The sequence below is a fragment of the Saccostrea cucullata genome, unplaced genomic scaffold, assembly GCF_032062105.1.
Source record: "Saccostrea cucullata isolate Sc308-1 unplaced genomic scaffold, CSIRO_AGI_Scuc_v1 ctg2530, whole genome shotgun sequence".
Lineage (NCBI taxonomy): Eukaryota > Metazoa > Mollusca > Bivalvia > Ostreida > Ostreidae > Saccostrea > Saccostrea cuccullata.
This window is the reverse complement of record NW_026940848.1, coordinates 49,422-64,468: the sequence shown is the minus strand read 5'-3', so window position 1 is coordinate 64,468 and position 15,047 is coordinate 49,422. Positions and strand designations below refer to the sequence as shown.

The 15,047-nt window shown below is 32.6% G+C and overlaps 1 pseudogene; it reads right to left on the bottom strand.

The window, feature by feature from the left end:
* Nucleotides 1–640: 640 nt before the first annotated feature.
* On the bottom strand, nt 641–10,376 carry LOC134256441 (uncharacterized; annotated as a pseudogene).
* Nucleotides 10,377–15,047: the final 4,671 nt, after the last annotated feature.

Genomic DNA, 15,047 nt, shown 5'->3' with positions numbered 1-15,047 from the left:
CATCAATATGTTTTTGCAAAGACTTCTTCTTCATATCCAGAGTTTTCCATACTTCACGGAAAAACAATTCCTTTTCCTATTCAACAAAAAAAATACCTTATTTTATGCAAGCAAAGTGATTGTAAACCAATGTTCATGATCATGAAATATTTTTGTCGTGTCTGTTCACACACGCACTTGCTTGAGACACTAGCTAAAATATGAATATTCATATCATCATAATAATAAACAATCTATGACAAAGTTGAAATATGTTTTCAAACAATTTTCATTTTCAACAAGGTTTAGTTTTAAAAGTTATTTTCTTTTAACAATTGATTTAATCGTGTATTTTCACTAACAATAACATAATGTTTATATCATGAATTTAAATAAACAAAAATATTTAATTTTTGTACCTCATCTGTTTTGTTTTCACTGTGTGTTCCAATCAGTATGACAGGAGCCTTATCACTGCTGTACTGATGAATGGACTTCATCCAGAACTCAAGATATTATGAAAAACAAGGAAGAAGAAAGAGACATTCAGCTTTAACAGTAAAAGGATGAAGTTTTTTGTCATTCAGATAAATTGAAACAAATTATACTTTAAGGTATGGTAGGGTCTCATTTTTTTTTCTCATTAACCAACTTATAGCCTTCATAGATCTACAGAACAAACAAATAGAAAAAAAATCTTATTTATGAAAAAAGTTAGTTTATTGTTTCTCGGGTCAATGTAACAGACAGGTTCTGGAAAAATAAATTATTTCCCTTTTTCATTTAAGTCAATAAAATTTATCAATGCAGCAATTAATGATCTGCTGCGACGGTGTCTGAAGAACTATAGATTCATTTTTTACCATAGATTTCATAACAAGAGATGTTTTGTAAACACGTATGCCCCACTCCTTCAAATGATATGAATTTTTCAAAGTTCAAGGGGCATAACACTGTCCAAAATGGCCCAATCGTAGCCAAAATAAAATTGACCTAGATATTCTTTTGATTAGTTTGTATACCTAATCTTATTTCAATATGCGCAACCTTTGCGAAGAAAATGGAAAATGATGATGGACCGACAGACAGACCAATTGACTGATCAACAGACAGACAACAGCAAACCAATAAGCCCTCCCTTCTTTGAAGAGGGGCATAAATAGAATACTAATATTACCTCTGTTTGTCCATCCCCCGTAAATGGAGCCTTCCTGATAACATACTTCTTCTCCAACCTTATCATCAAACTTCTTCTCCATATTCAGCACTAGAATGAAGAATGCCCGTGGACTCAGAAAAATCTGGTGTGAGGCATAATAGGCACACTGCCCCGCAAAGTCAGACATGGTTATTTTTTTGTCTCGCTCTGAAATGTTTTTTGCCTCAATTTGCAAGTTTCCCGAAAATTTTGAACGATAGGGAATATCTTGGACTTCATTAATAATTTCCATAACATTTTCTGATGACGTGGCCCCTTCTGGTTCATCGATTGAGGTAGATTTAATTTCGGTATCATCATGTGATATCTGTCCACTGTTTGATGATTCAGTTGTATTTCCCTCATCATCAATTGTTTCCATCTTTTCCTGCGTTTCCCCATCATTAGCTGCATTCTCTGCATGAGATTCAGGAACACTCTGTTTCAGGTGTTTTGTCTCAAGTCTAAGTTTAAAGCGTTGCTGTTGGATTGAAGAATTAACTACAAATGAAAATGAATGCGATTTGTTCAGAACATCTCACTCTTTGTCCCTGTGCTTTAAATTTTTAACTAGTGTAAGAGATACTGTTAGACCTGAGCACACCAAATGCTACCAATATTTATGAGTACAGTAAAACTAGTCATAATAAAGTCCTGGGGACAATTTATTTACTTTGTTTTATCCATAGTTCATCTATTTGTATAGGGAAACCCGAAACATATGAACAATAAAAATAACACTAGGCTGCATAATTGTACTCTGACACAAAGATTTTGTTTAAGTCTTATTAAATTGAATTCAGTCACTGTCGTAAAAGAGAAGTTGCAGCTAAAAAATGGTTAACGAAATACACGGACATATGGGAGGATGGATTAATGGGCACCCCTGCCTTCCAAGTGAGTACGCTGGTGGTAGCCGGGATGCCTTTTTTTCTTTCTTTTTTTTTTTTTTTTTTTAATTTTTTTTTATAGATATATCGACTTCACAAAAACATATTGACCTCGTACTTCGTTTTGCTTTTCCGTAAAGTCGATATATCTTTTCTTTGGATCGACCTAATGAAAGGGTTAAGGCTATAATTGTATAATGTACAGCAAAAAAAGACTCTTGGTCCATATAACATTTGATTCTTTAAAACTTCATTACATTAAGTACTGTGTTACTTAACATGACTCTTATGACATTGTTTGCTTTATTTTAACTTGAAATCCATCATATAATAGCAATTCGTAACAAACATTGAACACAATCAACAGACAATACCTTGGATGCCATCAGTCACATCAAAAACATCCGTGTGGATATCCACTCCCCTTGTTGAACAAATGGTTTTTTTTATTTCCTCCTAGTCAATGTTCTTCAGTCTCTCTAACAATGTGGTTTTACCACTACCAGCACACCCTATTATCATCCCAGAGGCATGATACATAGTTGTCTTCCCTTTCTTAAAATTCTCAATGAAATTTTTCACAGACTTGTCTCCCCTCATAATTACTTGGATTGGTATCCCGACTAATAAAGACAAAAACTTGAGTATAATGATGCTTGATATAAACCATGATTACGCAAATGTACCATTATATATATATTATTCTTTTTTCGAGCCATATGATTAAAAATTCTGTTTAAAGATAAATTTCATCTTTCACTAAGGCAAACTTCTGTCAATACAGAACGGAAATATACAATGTGTGCACACTTTGAGACAAGATTTGTTTTCTTATCATAAAAAATCATACAAAAGTTGTTATCTCAATAACATCATTTACTGTAAATCCCTTTATTCGCTAGGTCTTTTTTTCGTGTTATTACCCGAGAGAATGCCTACACGAAATTCCATTCTAGCGTAAAACAGTATTCTTTAAGATTATATAAAGCAAAAATCACAATTCATGAATATTTTTCCTGCTATTAAAGAATTAATGAACATCTCGCAAAATAAAGTGTCACGAAAATTTAGTTATCTACAATAAACATCTGGTTTCTTTATTTTGTTATATGAAATATTTCTCACTGAGTTAAATTATCATAAAGTAATAACTTTTTAAACTCTGTTACATATGATTTAAACTCTCTCCAGAGATTTCTGTCATGTTATGGTTTAAATTTTCAACAGTGAAACACTTAAGGAATGTTTTTAAGTTTTGTATGAGTTATTGGTGTGTGAATCACACAGACTTGTCACGTAGGCATATTTCATGAAGCGCGCTAGCGCTTCATGAAAAATATGCCTACGTGCAAGTCTGTGTGATTCACATACCAATAATTCACACTAAACTGAAAAACATTCCTTATATTTACATTTTACATGTTCGGAAGCAACTAAAATATACTCAATATTTGAATTTTTTGCGGCCCTATATCGCTGAAATTTTACGAACGTCGCTGCAGCCTCATTGTGACGTCACGTTAACGCACGTTTCTCCGTGTATATTTCTACGCGTGAGTATACACGAAAATGACTTTCAAATCAATTTCACAGTTGGCTTAGTAGAAAAACACAGCGAATGTAAATATTGCGATTTATGTACTGAATGAAAATTATATTCTCCCATATTTTGAAAAGATAAAAAAAATATATAACTGAGTTAAACTATTATCTAAGAAAAGTGAGATCAAATTTAAAGAAAATGTCAAGGTTAAAAAATATGAGATGCAGTTGAAAGGATTAAAATCAGTGTGTATAAGCATAAGAAAAATTTATATATTCTGAAAGGAAAAAGAAACGCAGGGTAAACTTTTGAGGTGAATTAAATTTATTTTTAGTTCAATTTTTTTTCAGCATTCCTATCTACCTTTTAAAATTATCTTTCAAAAAGATATAACCGAAATCCCATTTCATTTTGAATAAAAGTTCACGTTACGAGTTATTAAAGCTCATATGACGATACCCCCCAAAAGTGAAAATAGAAAACTATCATTATCTTCGATCTCTCTCCTAAACATCTGCCCTGAGCTTTAATTTTCCTTTGCATGAAATTCATCAGAGTGAGTATTTTTCGAACCCTGGCTGTATTGGGCATGGGTAACCACACTAAAAAATTAGTCATGCGACACGCGCATGCGCCAGTGAGAGGAACACTATAGTAAGTTGATTGGCTCAAAAAACCAAATTGCAGAATTGTTTCCTTTCATTTTTTGTGTGAATGTAATGATTATAATTGTCAATTGTATAAAAGGCGGTTTTTGTGGTAGTAAGATGGCAGGACGCATAACCCGCCACGATTGGTTGAAAATCATTCCAGACCCTCTCTGACAACAGGTAACAAGTTTTATGTGGGAAAATTGACAAGAAACTGCTTAGTTACCCGTTGTTGCCCCTTTTCATCAAATTAGCAATTCGAAAATTAGACCCCATTGAACATCCGTAAACTGTACCAAGATTGCAAGAAATTCATATCGTCTCTAAATATTAAAACACGATGTGTATACCTCAGGTGCATCAAATGGTGCAACAAGATTTGTTGACAAAGTCGTCGTCATCAAATTGCACGTGTTTTAGGCTTTTTAGCGTTTCCCATACATGAAGTCATACATTTTACGATTGAGTAATTCGGAGCACTGATTTTGGTGCATAGTAACTAAATTTCTCATCTGACCAATTATTGTATTTTTCGGTCATGCGGTCAATTTTTTTTTTCAAATATTATGCTACCCTTAGTTTCTTTTTCCTTTCAGTATAAAAATATATTGAATGGTTTCTATGTAATACTTAGAACGGAATTAAACGAAAGGGCGACAGAGAGAAGAACAAAAGTATGAACAAGAGGCCCAGGGGCCACATCGCTCACCTGAGCAAATCGTCTAGGAAAAAACACGAATCTGATCAGAACTGTAAAGTTTATTAAAGGTGGGGAGGGGGCTTGAATTTAATACTACTTTAGAATGCCTTCATATTAATACAGCATATGGCTTTGCTGTTCTTGATGAAAAGATTTTTAAAATCATTTTCTTCCTATACTGTCACTAATCATTGCTTTGAAGTACTTGAGAAGAAGATTTTTATAAAGATTTTTCCTATATATTCCTATTTAAAACTTTGATCAGCTATTGTGGCCCCACCCTGCCGCCTAGGGTCATGATTTGAACAAACTTGAATCTACACTACCTGAAGATGCTTCCACATGAGTTTCACTTTTTGTGGACCAGTGGTTCTTTAGAAGAAGATTTTTTACGATTTTCCCTAATAATCCTATGTAAAAATTTGATCAGTCATTGTGGCCCCGCCCAACCCCCAGGGGTCATGATTTGAACAAAATTGAATCTACACTATCTGAGGATGCATCCACATGAGTTTCATTTTTCATGGACCATTGGTTCTTGAGAAGATTTTTTTAAAATGCCATTAATTTTTCACTAATTCATAATTATCTCCCCTTGGAAGAAGGCGTGGCCCTTCATTTGAACAAACTTGAATCCCCTTCACCTAAGGATACATTGTGTCAAGTTTGGTTGAAATTGGCCCAGTGGTTCTTGAGAAGAAGTCAAAAATGTGAAAAGTTAACGACGACGACGCCAACGCCAACGACAACGACGATGACGACAACGGATAAATTTTGATCAGAAAAGCTCACTTGAGCCTTTGGCTCAGGTGAGCTAAAAATTGATCTGACAAACACAATATTCTCCAGTCATATTCATGACAGGGAAATCGAAAAAAATCTGTCAAATCCAAAACAAAATATCAACAAGAAAACATTGATGTAACCATCAATTGTCGCCTGGGAAAGAAATAAAGTAAACATTGGTAATGAGTCTTGATCATCTTACCGCTTCGATATGTGTGAAAAAAGGCATGCATTTAAATGATGGAGACGATAGTCGAAAATATTTTGAAAACTTATGGTCGGATGACAATCGAACAAAAACGATACCCAATTTCAACTTTATCAATTCCTCAAGTAAATGTTGGCTGCATAAAATATAGAGTGAAACTAGATTCATGCATCACCTATTTTCAAAGCTATGTTTCACTTTAAGAATATAAAACACGAACTGTGTGGAGTACGATTTCATGCAATTAGTAAAATTTTATGTTCTAAAAAAAGCCCTGTCGTTTTCTCAATAGTAAATCATAAGCAATATATTTATATATATTTTTACAAATTCACTTTATGAAAGTAAATATATTATGTATTTCGTAATTTATAAAGGGAAAGATTCCAATTGACAATATTTCTAATGTTTAGAAATCCTTTAATTCTGAATAATTTCTCCCACATCAATCTCCATACACCAACAATTAAACTTAAATGTATCGAGCGCTTAGTCCTCCGGGCTGCATTAAGTTATTCAATAAATTTACAAAACATGCTAAGGATGACATTAATATAATGGCAGCATAATTTCTTTTAAATTAAACTGTTCTATGAACTTTGAAAATTGTCAAATATCTTATCTCAAAGACTGCTTTATACATATTTAAATAATTATGACAGGTGAGCTAAAAGTGACCTACATTTTCTAAATACGGATTCATGAAATGACTTGTCCTCCATCGTACGGTGCATGAAAATATCCTCTCCAAGTCTTTTTAAAAACTCCTCATTTTTTCTGGCAATAACCAACAGCAAACCTCATGTTCTCTTCTTTGATAGTTCCACGATCTACAGAATTCAGCAATGTTTTCTTTTTCCGCCCAAGTCAAGAAAATATCCAGAAATTTTGAATTCGTTGAGAATTTCAAGAAACTGATATCTTTGAAGAGTTCATTTGAAAAACTGATCTCTAATTCATTGAGATTCAAAATTGGTTTATATTTTTCTATTTCTGTAAGAGCAAATGGCTTTTTTATTTCCTTGGAATGAAAACTTTTGGCAACAGCATTATATCTGCTCATCCAGTTTTCTTCTTTCATATTTATTTTGTAGGAATTGGAAATAAGAAGGGACATCAATAGTGTATCTCCATCTACAATAGAATAAAAATCTCAGATATCTATAAATAGAAGTCTCAAACAAAACAATCAGAGTACTGAAAGTACTTCAGGAGTGGGGCATGACAATATCACTCTAAATTGTATCAATTTTTAGCCGGGCTTATTGCTCAAAGAGCAACTGCCGGCTTATGTGATCCTGTTCAAGGCAGGAAGTCAACCCCATAGTCGCTATTTTTTCATTAGCGTAAGGATTTTTGATAATCAGTGTTATCATAGTTCTCTACACATACGAGGTAAAGCAGGAGAGGGAACCAGACTGGCCTGTTTGTTTACCTTCAGCTGTGGTACCAGATTAATTCTGATTCTAACAAAATTGGACCGTGGTATTAGGATTGAAAAACTCATTGTCAGTGTCTTATCATTTATAATGAAAGGTTTTTTAAATATTTTTTTCATCAGAATATAATAGTGATTCATGTAAGAAATTCATTCTACTCTGTAAATGAGCCCGGTTCTCTGTACTTCTGAGTACTTTGATTTCATATACCTGCATAGCCGGTTTCTTCAGCACGTGTAAAGGCGTTTCGCTTGCTGAAAAGTATGCTAGTTATTTTGGCGGAACTTTTTTGGAGGACGAATAGTTCCGTGATATTGCAAACAAGAGGAAATTCGTCCTTACGATAAGTATCAGTACGTTTAATATATATATATGGCAGGCCAAATTCACAAAAATGAGCAAAACATAGTTTCACAGTCGATAAATTAGGTTTATCGGTTGTAAACTATAGTTTACGGACTGTAAACTATGGTTAACAACGTTAATCTATATTTTACATATGTAAACTATAGTTAACGTGATAATCTATGTTTAGATTAGCATTCGTAAACTATAGTTATCAACCAATAAATATAGTTTTACAGATGAAACTATACTTAACAAATTGTAAACTATTTCAAAGAGGATTCAAACACCTACTCGCTATCCTGTGAATGTTGTCAAACAATGTTTTTATACTCTTAAGATCATGTCTGCTGTGATCCTCAGAGCTGGTACACTCCATACACAACGGAAGACCACACGGGATACAGAACTGGTCCAGGGGAATTCTGGGATGTTTTTTACATTTGATGTCCTCCAGAGGAAGTCCTGTTAGAAAAAAGTTTGTTATTGTAAATAATTGATTTTGATTAATATTCACAATACAAGATCTTTTGATGCTCTTCTTTTAAATACCAAACCTAAATATTCTTGATATTGGAATAGACAAGTTTTGTCTATTTTTTCATTTCTGTGGTAAGAAATGACTTTTTTCATAAAGTTTGCATCAATCTTAAATTTGATTTATTTCTAGAACTTTCGCATGCACGAAAATGTCAGCTAATTACAAAGCGTAGATTTACTGAATACCTGCTTCAGAAATATACAACATTCCTAGACAGAGCTGTGTTTATATCAATGGTTTCTATATCTAATTGTCAAAATCAGTACAAAAGAAGAAGGTATGGTTTTAGCTTTATTGCGCCCTAAAAATGTAATGACATCAAAAAGTTTTGAAACTGGCTTAAATAATAGTTAAATAAATGACTCTGATAAATCAGGAAAGAATATGGCATGAAGGTTCACCATTCTGCAAATATGACCTCATTAATGTGAAGCATTTCTCTATTTTCAACAGAAAAAGCCTCAAAATGGCACATTTCAAGGGTGATTTTCCTTTAGAAAACAGTGTCCACAGCCGTCGTCCACGTCAATTCTTTGATATTTTGTGCAAAATTCAATAACAAATCACATATCTCAAGATCTTTGTGGGCGATGCCTGTGGACAATGTTATCTGAAAGAAAATTCCATTGAAAATTGGTGTCTTCTGCAACTTTTTAAGAAAATACGGGAAAATGCACATGTTAATGACGTCATAATTAGCATTTAAAAACACATGTGAGAAATATGACTTGTATGATTATTCTGCATTGAATTTCAATGATTTAAAAAGCATGAGTTTTCAACTTTTACCCCAGTTTAATTTTTTAGAAAATCACAGGGCAAAATTTGTATGAAAACCATACCTTCTTCTTTCATCTGTTCTGAATGTAGAATTACTTAAACTGAATACATTAATTTAAGGTATTATTCTAATAATTAAAAAAAAAGACGGTAAAATTTAATCCACTCACTATTTTTCTCAAAAATTTATTTTACTTTAACATTTTTATTTCATAAACAAATAGTAATTATAATTAACTTTATCTTTAATAGCTGATGTTTGTTATTTGCACAAGAAGGAATAATTTTTTATTAAAGTTAAACATTTGTTTATAACACTTGAATACATAAATGTACAGTATCAAGTTAATCTTACATTACCCCCCTCACATAATATAGTTATCTTACCAGTCAGAGAGTCTCTATCTACCACTCTGTATATGTTGACTGTGTTGTCGTAGTTTGACCCTACCCATAGTAGGTGTGTTATCATCATAATTCAGGGCCAGTGGTATGTCTATCCCGTTCTGTGATATCTGTATCTCTGTCAGATAGATACCGTCACTGTCTAACATATGTACTGACTTGGTGTTACAATCACACACCAGGATGTGTAACAGCGCGTCAGTACAGATTCCACGTGGTGATAGTCGTGATCCTGATGGAGGACCTGTGTAGGAGAAACGATGTTTACCACCACGATCTGTCACTACTACAGCAAGATCTGTCCCCACGTAAGAACCACGGAGAAAGTCAGACACAATAACATCTCCATTGCGGTTCTCTGTGATATAGCTAGGGCCATCATACAGTCCTTGACCTGTGTTGTCATGCTGTATGGTCTGGATGTTTTCTCCTCTGGAGTTATACCGCACTACTTTGCCTGTCCATCGATTAGTCTTCTTCATCCCGACCAGCAGCTAGGTCTCCAGTGGAGGGGGAGCTGTAGACACACTGTGGTTCCCATGGTGATTTGTTGTACTTAATTAATGTAGTCTTTACTTTGTTCTCTGTACACAGTTTGTTAACGTTAAACTTCCTGTCTATATGAATTAAATCACCATCAAATTTCACTGTGTGTATCCCATTACCACAAGCTATATCTGTCAGTTGATCTAGTTTATGACCTGATGTATTTGTCAGGGTGAGATTTTCACCATCACTGATCCAGACCCGGTCTGATGACACAAACGAAATGTGACGACCAGACCTAACACCTTGCACTGTGACAGATTTCTGTAACACAAATCTATACATCATTTACAGCAGACAAGTATTTCTTCTTTTACCTGTGGTTTATCTTCATAACATAATCATGTGTTGATTTCCTCCGTCAGATTTCTCTGCAAATTACAACATTGTACGTAAATTATCTATATCTTAACTGATCTCTATTTACACAGAATTAAATGTTATGAATATTTTTTTTTCCTTTATACACTGCTTTTATAATTAAATATGGAACAATAACTAAAATTTAGACAATTTTTTTTTTAAAAAACCTTTACATTGTGTTCTGAATTCTTCCAATGCGTCTGTGAAGAGCAGATTCCAAGTATTCATAATGACATATATCTAAAATAAAATATTTATAGATTAAAACAAACAATGTATTTATGCTAAAATACTGCAGATTAATTTTAATCGTTTATAGATTATCAAATGAATTTAAATCAAGTTTACTATTTTGAGTCAAATATACCGGTATTAACTTCATGTACATGTAAGGGGTGTTAAGAAAGTACGTTACAGCATGAAATATTTTCAAAAATTTCAAAGAAGTGCTTAACTAAAGATATGAATTTTCAAGTCTGACAAAATCAAAAAGAGTGTGCTTTAGATTTATAGCAATTCATTTCCTTTAGGAAATTACAGGATTTTTCTTTCATATGAAAATACATATAACATCTTTAAAGCACCTGCATGATAGAAATGCTGGTCATTTTGAGTGAAAATAAACGATAATTTACTTTTGTTCTTCATAGGTTATCTTGCAGCAGACAAGCTAATGAGTGTGTGTATCAGAACGATAGATCACTTTCAAAAGAACAGGTGTGTCATTTTGAATTTTTTCACAGATTTGGTAATTTTTGCATAGTATTTAAAAGGATGTTTAATTTGATATTTGTACTTAATTTATGTCACAAAAATGCGTCATCTCTGAACAAACTCCATCTGTTTTAATACCTGACCTCTCCTTATTGATTCAACAAAAGACAGATAAAACCTTATCAGTAGCAAAAATGCACTATGTAAACATAAAATATTATAAATTATAAATATCTTCTCATCGTATTTCTTTTCGAAAATAAAAGAAAAATGTGGAACAAACTTTCTTAACACCCTTTACATGTATATACAAAGTATACTCTCCAAAAACTTTACTTTCTTTTAAACATTAATTCATAAGTTACAAGGTTAACAGTACATGTATATTTATGTAGCTTATTGTGATGTAACACATTCTGTGTTTTTACACAGTTTTTAAATAAAGTAACAGAGAAATGTAAAGTATATTAATTTTTTTCTTAAATTATTGTATTAATTACCCATCTCTCTGACTGAGATTCAACAATATAGATGATGAGTAAAACAATACCGTTTGTATTCACCTGCACATGACCTTCCAGGTAAATATAAGAATTTATTTTTTTCTACATATGTCTTCAACATTGATCGGGAAATTCCGAATTGATACACTAGCTGTAAAGCTATATCACTTGCTATGTACTTCCACTCAGTTGAACATAACATTAGGGAATATGTAATTTGGGTTGAAATGGTTGCTAATGCTGGGGTGAGAATTGGGTGCAATTGACCCCCCCCCCCTTCTACAATTCTTTTTCTGAACGTAAGTATTTACAATGTAGTTTGTGGACTTAAAATATTCATTGAAAGACTGGTTCCCCAACAGAATGAATCTTAATTGGATTTTAATTCCCTACACCTAACACCACCCTAACCGTAAAAGAATTCAATTTTCCTGGGAGCCAATCAAAGATTTTTTTCATCTATCTTGCTAGGCACCCTTCCCCCTTAAAATCTATTATTGATAAGAGTCTATTTTTTATTTAATATTTTCGAAGCAACTAAAGTAGATTTAAAAAAAATAAACCCAACTTCTAGTTCATTTGTCCCCGCTGCTCTCATTGTAAGTCTTCATATGTATACAAGTAATGGACATTTGCGAAATAGCGTACAGCGAACAGCGGACTTAAGGTTTCAGACATTTAAAGGCGGACTTTTATAAGGGATCGGTTTAAAAATTGAAAAATATAAATTTATAACAAATCATCTGAAAATGTTTAAGCCTCTAATAGCTATGAAAAAATTAAATCGAAGAATTTTGAAATTCGTATTTTGATTGGTTTCATTAGAAAGTTTGCAAAGAATTTATTCGTGAACATTAAACTGTCTCGAAATAAATTATATTTTTGTGTGCATTATTCAATTGAATAGTATCAAATATGATCTACAAACAACTACAATATCAGAAAATTAATTGGACAGACATTATATTTCATCTTCACTTTTAATTTCTTTCTAATTTGCAAACTGAAAGTAAAACTTCCGATCAATGTGATATACTGTAAATAAACCTTTTTAAATAAGGGATGTTTTACGCCCTGCATGCTTAAATTTGGGTCATATATTACTTGCATTATACTTTTCAATTCCCTTTTGCTGGGCAATTTGGAAAATGAACTGAGTAGAAAGCATGAATATTGTCAAAACTTTAGTTTAACATTTCACTGTATAAAACTTATACTTAATTAGCCTATTTTAAATATAATGGACAATTTAGATACCAATTTTAATGAAAATAAGTAAAAGCTGTCTTTCAAAGATAAAAAAAAAATGGGGGTTTTTTCTGTTTGTTTGTTTTTACATTTTTTTTAATATTGAAAAGAAGAAATATTCAAAGTACTAAAAGCTTAATGTTTCCAGTTACTGTAAACCAACTTTTATTCGCTTGTGAGAATATTCCTTGCCGTTAACCGGTCCCTAAAGTCTGTGTGTTAATTAATAACAGATCTAAAATCGGTTTGATCGCGAAAATTGATCGTCGCGTACTAGTTTACCGCTGTTTAATCGCAAAATAAAGTCTTTGCAAATTAAAGTTTGTTCACATATAGTCGTTAGATATATAAAATATGTACTAAAGAGACAATATCGATTTTGATTTTTTTTTTTTTGGGGGGGGGGGGGGGGGTTGAGGTACAGCTTCACTGAATTTTTTTTTGACAAACCGAAAAAGGAAAATATATTCTAAACTCGAAAATTCCATTCTCAGGGAGGGGAGTGTATTTACAAGGGTTTGTGTATGTTAATTTCTATCTTTTAGATACATTTGCATATTAAGATAGTTTCACTGCCTATACAAGTACTGTACCGAAAAGTGTATGCTTGTGAGAGGGTGGGATCAACTGGCTTTTTAATTAACGTATTGTACCCTCATTTTATTAAGCCAAATTAGAGTTTGAGTTCTGATACTAAGTCTGTAAATAACCCTTGCTTATTGAAATGGATTGAACCAGGTAATTGAAATTGGTATAAATCTGAGAAAGCTGAGTAGATCAGGAATCTGCATCATGTTTCCAGCTTTGTCAAATGTACATCACTCTTTATTTATTTCAAATTCGATATACATTTGTACATTAGGGCACATCCTTTTTCTCTTTCTTTCGGAGGTGTTAAAACAGGCATATAGAAAACAATTTGTAAAACTGAAAAATCTTGAAAGTCAAATATTTAATAATAAAATTCGTATAAAGAATTATTAAATAAAGATGTAAGAGAGAAAATGAAAACACATTTTCGATGCGAGTTCCGATTGCAAAGAGACTGACTGAAACATAATGTAATCCAAGTGTTCCTTATTTCCTATTTATAAATGTCGCAGAAGTATGTTGTTTATCGATAACCATAATATAAAATGCTATTGCAGTATTCATTCAAACGTAAAATAATTAATGTGATTTATAAATTCTACACCTTGAGATGCTCCCCCTTATTTAAAGTCCGAAGTCTGAAGTCTGTTGTCCACTGTACGCTATTCCGCAAATGTCCAATATGGCATAAACTGCTTAATACCTTCGTATTATTTGATTATTGAATCATGTAAAAAAAAATATTGATGTCGTTTTAGTTGATACGAGGATTTAGGCACCTATATATAGAGTACAATATTTATCTTGCCCTTGGGGCTTGGTGAATATTGTACACCTTAAAGCCCTTCGGGCTCGGTGAATTTTTTTATTCTCAGGTGGCTAAATCATTGACCTCAAAAACAACAATACCATCGACTGTTAACTTACGAGGGACGTTCAATAAATAATGTCATCGGGGCTCGGAAAGAAGCAAAAAACCCTTTTTAATGATTCAGTCTTCATGATTTTACTTATTAATCTCTTTTGATTAAAATAGATGTCCGTTTAAGTTTTTATATAATTTCTGATTGTATTTAGAACACATTTTTGGGTATGACCCTTAGTATACTGGAAAATAGTAGATCCAAGGATTTCCTGGACTTGTTTTTTTCTTTCTGAAAGGTGGTTTTTCAAGTTTGGAAATAGAAACAAGTGAAAAGGTAAAAGATCTAGCGAATATTGTTAATATGAAAAAATATTAACTTTCTTTTTATTCCGAAAACCACTTTACTCTTCAGGGATGCAGGGTTTGGACGCTGTCATGAAGAAATTTAATGTAGTGGATTCCTGATTCCAGGTCCTTCCTCTAATGAACCTTTCGATTTTTTTGCAAAAAGATTGCTTTCTAGACTCCTCAAAAAATTAAACTGTCTCCCCGAATACGAAATTGAACAAAAGTACCACTAGTATTTAAGAAAATTGCATATAAATCTGTCTTTGTGTTCTTGCATATCTTTGCACTTGTCGAACCATTGCTGTTTTTATCAAGTACATCTTATGGTAAATTTTGTATTGAGTGTTTGAAGCAATAGATTCATGTTCCATTATCAGTTTGAATATGAAACAAACTTGGATAACT